This window comes from Lethenteron reissneri, unplaced genomic scaffold, assembly GCF_015708825.2.
Source record: "Lethenteron reissneri isolate LAM-NWPU_2019-01 unplaced genomic scaffold, ASM1570882v1 scaffold_415, whole genome shotgun sequence".
Taxonomy (NCBI): Eukaryota; Metazoa; Chordata; class Hyperoartia; order Petromyzontiformes; family Petromyzontidae; genus Lethenteron; species Lethenteron reissneri.
Window position 1 is genome coordinate 23,571 of NW_026891937.1, and position 8,576 is coordinate 32,146.

Below are 8,576 nucleotides of genomic sequence, written 5' to 3' on the forward strand. Positions count from 1 at the left end.
CCCCCTCTGCCCCCCTGTGCCCCCCTCTCCTGCCCGGCTCTTGCCAGGTTGTCCCGTCTCTCCTCGTCTCTCACGCTCAGAGCTGCTCTCCCTGCAGCTGCTCCCCTCTGGGCGGCTCGGTCTGCACCGTAGCCTCTCCGCTCATCGTCAAGCCTGTTCCAAGTTGGCTCTCTGCCTTGGCCTCTTCTTCCCTCCGCTCCTCTCCCCCCTCTCTCCATGGGAGTTCCTGGCTTGTCGTGCCGGCGATGCAACGCGCACACCTGTACCACCAACACCTGTACCACCAACACCTGTACCACCAACACAACGATCGGCACTATCGCCACACGTTCGTATTTACGTGATCCAACCCAAAAAAACTCAATGATGGATATTTGTTGTGAAAACCTACGTTGAAAACGTAGGTTTTCGCGACCAATATGATCCATATTACAGGTTTTTGTAAACCCTTCACCACGCGACACAGCCAATTAGTAACAGGGTTGGTCACGTAAACAGAACTTGCCAATTCGTTACTAGTACAGCACTAGTCACACACACTGGGTGCGTAGCGAGTGAGGATAGTGAGGGTGGTGAGTGAATGAGTGCAGGTAGCGAGTGAGTGTAGTGAATGCGTGAGGGTAGTGACTGAGTCAGTGAGGTAGCGAGTGAGTGTGAAGAGTGAGAGCGAGAAAATCACTCACGCTGAGTCTTCCTCAACGTTGTTCTGAGGTTCTGGGGAGTCCAGGCAGAGTCCTGATGAGAGAGAGAGATACAGGATTCAACACTCCCTGGCTCACACCATACTCATTTCTCACGCTCGCTCCAAACACAAAGACCCCCCTATAGCCTTAACAGACTGCTGGGGTCAAGTGGCGTTGATAGCGAGTAGCAGTAGCAACCTGGCACTGTGGCACACGAGGGGGTGGGTGGCCAGGGCTAGCGATGTTCACTACACTACACCGCTACGCCAGGTACGCATTTGAGGCTGAGTCGACCTAGGGGAGTCCCAGGACCGGTTCAGATAATCGTCACGTACACACACGTACAGTTTAACACGCGCACACACACAGTTTATTGAACACGTGCACACACACAGTTTAACACGTTCACACACACACAAACAAATCCCCAATGTCTGTGTTCACTTGAATTATTTATTTCAAGTAGAAACTTCAACTGAAAATGTCAATGCAAACACAACTATCCCCCCCCCCCCCATGTAGACTGTACCAGGTTGTAGGGGCAAGTGGTGTTAGTAGCGAGTAGCAGCACCTATGCAGGCATTGCCCTCGGGGGGCAGGGTCAAGGGTCAGGCACGGGGTCAAAGTCAGTAGCAGGGTCAAGGTCACGAACAGGGTAATATTCTTGGTTCTTTCGGTAAAGCCACGTAGAATGGAAATAATAAAATAATGAAAATATTCAACAATAAATAGTCCGAAGTGAGGGTGAAGAAGGGGGGGCGGATGTGGAGGGGGGGGCGGATGTGGGGGAGGAGCCGAAGGTGAGGGGGGAGGGGCAGAAAGATGGCGTCTTTGCCACGTGCATCTGCTAAGGCGTCTCCTCCACTCGCTGCAGTCTTCTCCCAGCTGATCGTCTCCTGCGCTCCAGCAGAGGTCTGACCCCACCACCCTCCTCCTGCTGCTCTCTCTCTCTCTCTGCGCTCTGTCTCCCACGCAGCCGCTGCCGTCTTTGTCTCTCCTTGCTGCTGTGGCTGTGTGTGTGTGTGTGAGCGAACGCCTGAACGGCTAGAGAAGAGATGGAGTGATGTGGAGCTGAGTGGATCAGCCTCTGTGGAGCAGGAGGAGGAGGCTCGTGAAGGACGCTGCTACTACTGGGCAGTTGGAGGTATACTCTTAGGTTTTTTGTCGGTAAAATCACGTAGGTAAAAATAAAAATTAATAATAAAAATAATATTAATAGAAATAACAATATTGCCTCTGATACAGTCTATAACAAAGATACAGTCTATAATGTAGACTGTACACACAGGTACAGTCTATAATGTAGGGTGACTGACTGAGTGGGTGGGTGAGTGGGTAGTGGGTGTGTGAGTGACTGGGTGGGTGAGTGACTGGGTGAGTTGGTGGGTGAGTGCCTGAGTGAGTGGGTGGGAGAGTGAGTGAGTGAGGGGATGAGTGGCTGAGTTGGTGAGTGAGTGACAGTGAGTGGGTGGGTGAGTTGGGTGGGTGGATGAGTGGGTGAGTTGATGGGTGAGTGAGTGGGTGAGTGACTGTTACATGGTTAATAATATATTTCCAATGATTAGTTTGTACCCATCATCACGGTAAAAGATTTAACTACACATATTTGTACCATCTTATTTGACAGGTACTATTCTAATTTACCGAGTGTTGACATCTCCCGCGTTTAACATTCAGATAAGCCCCTCCCCCCCTCCCCCTTGTATTTAAGAGCTTGTCACTTGGAATTTGCCTCACTTGATACAGTCAATTTAGCTGTGACGGTCCCACCTGACGACGGAGACTTGGGTTGCCTCCTAAAAGTCGTGATTTATTATTTTATTTCCATGATAATTTTTTATAATTTATTAATATTTTTACCTACGTGACTTTACCGAAATAACCTAAGAGTATGAATCCTTGCAATCACGAAAGCTTCAAATCTAGAATCAGTTGGAGGCAGTCGCCCTCCAGCAACAACGAAGGGCAGAGGAGCGACGCTCACAACAACGAGCGGAGCGCCGGGCGTTTAAAGCGCAGCGAGTATTCACAGTAGGGGGCACAGTTGTTGCATCGGCCAGCCATCTGTCAGCCAACCCATGGTAGGTGCCTTGGGTTGACTGCCGAATGGCTGTTGTTGTTGTGTGAGCGTGTGGACACAACGCTGAGCGAACTCAACTTACGTTACCAAGGTTAGGTTCCAGAGGTACCGTTTGTAAGTCCAACTTGACTTCTGTCGATCCAAACGTGGTGTATGGCATGTACACCAAACACAGATGCAGATGCCACTGGTTCTTCACGTTCTGCAGATATAGATGCCACTGGTTCTTCACGTTCTGTAAATGTAGATGCCATTGGTTCTTCACGTTCTACAGACGTAGAATTCACTGGTTCTTCACGTTCTGCAGATGTAGATGCCACTGGTTCTTCACGTTCTGTACATGTAGATGCCACTGGTTCTTCACGTTCTGTAGATGTAGATGCCACTGGTTCTTCACGTTATGTAGATGTAGATGCCACTGGTTCTTCACGTTCTGTAAATGTAGATGCCATTGGTTCTTCATGTTCTGTAGATGTAGATGCCACTGGTTCTTCACCTTCTGCAGATGTAGATGCCACTGGTTCTTCACGTTCTGCAGATGTAGATGCCACCAGGGGCGGTTTCTTTATTAGGCCGATTGGGCGACGCACCACCAATCTCATTCAACCACAGAGTCACGCGAGCCGTCACTGTGCCTCTGGATATAGTCCAATCAGCGTCATGCTATGTTCTGTGGAGTACCGCCTCTTTTTGGGCGATTTCCCTCCAGCTGACAATCGCCCCGAGTGGTCCCATAGACTTACATTCAAAGATGTTTTTTTTCGAACGGGGGCGCTGCAATGCATTCTCTATGGCTTCAGGGAGGGCTCGCCCTAACGTGCTTACGTCATCATACGTGCTTACGTCATCATACGTAAGCACGTTTCATCCAACAATATAATTTGTCGCCACCTAGTGGAATCTTTAATAAAAGAAACTTGAGTGGTTTGTTTTAATAGTGAGTATAGAAACAAACAAGATGTATTGTAAGAGTCACTTTATTTTTCATTAATATTAAAGAAGTGAAGTTGCCTTTACATGCTTAAGCTGTTAATTTATCCATTGCATGGGTGGACCTTATCCTTATCAATCATCCAGACATTTGCCCCCCCTGAGAGATTTTGCAGGAGCCGCCACTGGATGCCACTGGTTCTTCACGTTCTGTAGATGTAGATGTCATTGGTTCTTCACGTTCTGTAGATGTAGATGCCATTGGTTCTTCACGTTCTGCAGATGTAGATGCCACTGGCTCTTCACGTTCTGTAAATGTAGATGCCATTGGTTCTTCACGTTGTGCAGATGTAGATGCCACTGGTTCTTCACGTTCTGCAGATGTAGATGCCACTGGTTCTTCACGTTGTGCAGATGTAGATGCCACTGGTTCTTCACGTTCTGTAGATGTAGATGCCATTGGTTCTTCACGTTCTGCAGATGTCGATGCCACTGGTTCTTCACGTTCTGTAAATGTAGATGCCATTGGTTCTTCACGTTCTGTAGATGTAGATGCCACTGGTTCTTCACGTTCTACAGATGTAGATGCCACTGGTTCTTCACGTTCTACATATGTAGATGCCACTGGTTCTTCACATTCTACAGATGTAGATGCCACTGGTTCTTCACGTTTTGTAGATGTAGATGCCACTGGTTCTTCACGTTCTGTAGATGTAGATGCCACTGGTTGTTTGCGTTCTGCAGATGTAGATGCCATTGGTTCTTCACGTTCTGCAGATGTAGATGCCACTGGTTCTTCACGTTCTGTAGATGTAGATGCCACTGGTTCTTCACGTTCTGTAGATGTAGATGCCACTGGTTCTTCACGTTTTATAGATGTGGATGCCACCACTGTCATCTATTGTGCGTGGAGGTTGAACTTACGAATCTCGTTCCAAACGGGCAACTGGACAAATGGGACAGGTTATTTGATCATCTCTCAAAGTCCTGAAGTTGAATGTTTCTAAGTGACGCTAGTTGCCCGTACAAACTCGAACGTTTCCCCGCAGCAGCGTCTTTGCATCTGAGTGGCGTTCACGATGAGCTGGGGCTACCTGACACAGCTGCTGGAGGAGGTTCACCGACACTCCACATTCCTGAGCAAGCTGTGGATCACCACCTTCCTCATCTTCCGCATCGTTCTCACGACGGTGGCCGGCGAGTCGATCTACTACGACGAGCAAGGCCGCTTCACGTGCAATACGGCGCAGCCCGGCTGCGAGAACGTTTGCTACGACAGCTTCGCGCCACTATCGCACGTCCGCTTCTGGGTGTTCCAGATCATCGCCGTCGCCACGCCCACCATCCTGTACCTCGGCTTCGCTGTGCATCGCATCACCAGGTACACACGTCCCCGGAGGGAGTGTTTCACAGCGGGGGGGGGAATTTGGATTCTAGACACACGCAGACACACGCAGACACACGCACACACAGACACACGCAGACACACGCACACACAGACACACGCACGCGCACGCAGACACACACACAGACACACGCGGACACACGCACAGACACACACAGACACACGCAGACGGGGCCACACGCAGACACACACAGACACACGCAGACACACACAGACACACGCAGACACACACGCAGACACACACGCACACAGACACACGCAGACACACACAGACACACGCAGACACACACAGACACACGCAGACACACACAGACACATGCAGACACACGCAGACACACGCAGACACACACGCAGACACACACGCAGACACACACAGACACACGCAGACACACATAGACACACGCAGACACACACAGACACACGCAGACACACACAGACACACGCAGACACACACACACGCAGACACACACACAGACACACGCACACGGGGCCACACGCGCACAAAGACAAAAGTCCCCCGCGTAGTCTCCAAAGGCCGTCGGGATAAGTGCTTCTCGCGAGCGGCGCTTCAAAGCCCACGAGGGGGTCTGTGGCCAGAGCCACGCCGGCTGCGTTTGCCTCCCCGGTTGGCGAAGTTCTTGCACGTCGCACCAGGTGCTCACTTGACACTTCAAGCGTCTCTCGGAGGCGACGATCGGGAGTGGGATCCCGGACAGCCCCCGTGTCCGTCTCTGTTGGTCGTCGTGATGTCGCGTTTTGCAGCGAGCGAGCACTTTCACTCGCCCACGACGCTTCACACCGAGCGGTGGGACTTGAACGGCGCCGCCGCCGCCGCTCTCTGCCGTGGTCAGGATCGAGCTAAAGCGAGACCAACGGAACAAGCGGGCCAAGCGAGTCGACCGTGCGGTTGAATGCACGGAGGAGGTGGAGGTGGAGGAGGTGGAGGAGGAGGAGGAGGTGGATGTGGAGGAGGAGGAGGAGGAGGGTGAAGAAGAGAGCAAGCGGGAGCCTTGGCAACACAACGAGCGTTGGAGGATCAAGTCTGACTGGGCTGATGGCGGCCTACACCCTCCAGCTGCTGGCGCGTACGTTGGCCGAGATGGGCTTCCTGGCAGGCCAGTACCTGCTCTACGGCTTTGAGGTGGCCCCACGCTTCGAGTGCGTCCGCCACCCCTGCCCACATCGCGTGGATTGCTTCGTGTCTCGCCCCACGGAGAAGACCATCTTCCTCCTGCTCATGTACGCCATCGCCGCCCTCAGCCTCCTGCTGGAGTTGTCCGAGATCTGCTACCTGGGGCTGGGCGCCTTCCACGACTTGCTGAGCGGGAGCAGGTGGGGGGAGGGGCACGCGGGGGGGGGGCACGCGGGGGGGGGGGGGGCACGCGGGGGGGGGGGGCGCGAACGACGCCTTGTCGGAGGTTGATAATAGTTTTTTCACCGATGGGTTCATGCTTCAGCCACCGTCGTGTTGCAGAGCAAATGCACCGGTCTGTCTGCTGTCCGCCTGATGATGCTGGTTGTGATCACTGGACGAAGCGTCGTACTCAGATTGTAGATCGTTGAAACCTCATTTGCCAGTAAAAAATATGATAATTGTATAGTAGTGTATAGTGTAGTGTGTTGCCAGCGATGTATATAGTGTTTTGTATAGTGTAGTGTATGTGTTCACAGCTGTCTATATAGATGTGTGTGTAGTGTATAGTGTAGTGTATAGTGTAGTGTATAGTGTAGTGTATGTGTTCACAGCTATCTATATAGATGTTGTGTATAGTGTAGTGTATAGTGTAGTGTAATGTGTTCACAGCTGTGTATATAGACGTGTGTGTGTGTGTGACGTAGGTCCGCGGAGGGCAAGCAGACGGCCCTCACGACGCTGGAGGCTTCCCGGGTGAAGGTGGCCCAGGGCAGCCAGCGCGTGTCGCCGGTGCCCCCCCTCCCCGCCCCCCCCCCGGGGTACCACTCGCTGGTGGGCGCCGCCCCGGACGGGAACGGCGCCGGGTGAGTTTCACGAGGAGCGCTCACACCGCTCCTCACGCGTCACGGCGATAACTACTATCATTCATCATCGTCGTTGTCGAGGTTTTTGGGTTTAGATCGCATTAGCCACTATACACTGCACTGTACACTATACACTACTATACACTACACTACACTATACACTACACTATACTACACTATACACTACTATACACTACACTATACACTACACTACTATACACTACACTTTACACTACACTATACACTAGACACTACACTACACACTGCACTACACACTACACTACTATACACTACACTATACACTACACTATACACTACTTTACACTACACTATACACTACTATACACTACACTATACACTACACTACTATACACTACACTATACACTACACTATACACTAGACACTACACTACACACTGCACTACACACTACACTACTATACACTACACTATACACTACACTATACACTACACTACACACGCAATATAACCCAGACAAACCCTCTATCGTGTGCAGTGTATTCACATATTGTTGTCAATGAAAACTCTTGAAATTCAACTCGTTTTCTAGGGTGGCGGCTCCGGGCGAGCCGGCGCCCCCGGCAGCCCCGGCACCAGCACCAGCAGTAGTAGCAGCAGCAGGAGCAGCACCAGCAGCAGCAGCAGCGGCAGTGGTGGCGATGTCGCCGCGTGAATTGTGTCAGCTGCGTGAGGAGCTGCGGGAACTCCAGACGGAGTTGGGGCTGACGCTGAGGCCGCCCCCCCGCCGCCAGGAGGCCCCCGGACAGGCCGCTGGTGACGTCGCCGCTGGTGACGCCGCTGGTGACGCCGCTGGTGACGCCGCTGGTGACGTCGCCGCTGGTGACGCCGCTGGTGACGCCGCTGGTGACGCCGCTGGTGACGTCGCTGGTGACGTCGCCACCGCCGCCCCTCGCACGGTGTGGCTCTAGCGCCAGAGCCAGTTTCACTCTCCGCCCGCTACACCCTCCCCCCCCCCGATGCGCCGCCCCCGTTGTGATCGTCTTTTTTTTGTCGACGTTCTCTGTCGAGATTCAAGCGGCAGGCGGCCGCCACGCTGAGCCACGTGACGTGACGGGGAGGGGGGGGGTGGGGGGCACGTCGTTGACCCACGCGATGTGGGGGGGGGGGGGTGGGGGGCACGCCGTTGACCCACGCGACGGTGTGGGGGGGTGGGGGGGGGCAGCCCGGCACCCAGCCTCGTAGCTGGGGGGATTCAGCTCTGCTCTGGGTTTGTAACCCAGCGGAGCGTTGAGAGTTCAAGTCTCCTTAGAACGCGTTCTTTGTGGCATCGTGGCTTATCGCATTGGGCCGACGTATAAATGTACGAGTCGGGGGGGGAGGGGGATGTTTGATTAAAGCAACGCAAATCTTTTCGTTACTTTAGCTTCTTAATTTGCGTGAGTTTCTGTTTCAATTTTTTCGTTAAACCTTCTCCCATCGCTGGTTGAGAGGCGTTGGGT

The 8,576-nt window shown here is 52.7% G+C and overlaps 1 long non-coding RNA gene and 1 pseudogene across 1 annotated transcript; one reads left to right on the forward strand and one right to left on the reverse strand.

The window, feature by feature from the left end:
* Window positions 1-228: 228 nt before the first annotated feature.
* Window positions 229-1,247, reverse strand: LOC133339822 (uncharacterized). The gene is made up of 3 exons (XR_009754787.1): window positions 1,213-1,247; window positions 684-735; window positions 229-290 (listed from the first exon to the last, which is right to left on the reverse strand). It is a non-coding gene; the product is annotated as an uncharacterized LOC133339822 (long non-coding RNA).
* Window positions 1,248-4,772: 3,525 nt separating this feature from the next.
* On the forward strand, window positions 4,773-8,188 carry LOC133339820 (gap junction gamma-1 protein-like; annotated as a pseudogene).
* The last annotated feature ends 388 nt before the right edge of the window (window positions 8,189-8,576 follow it).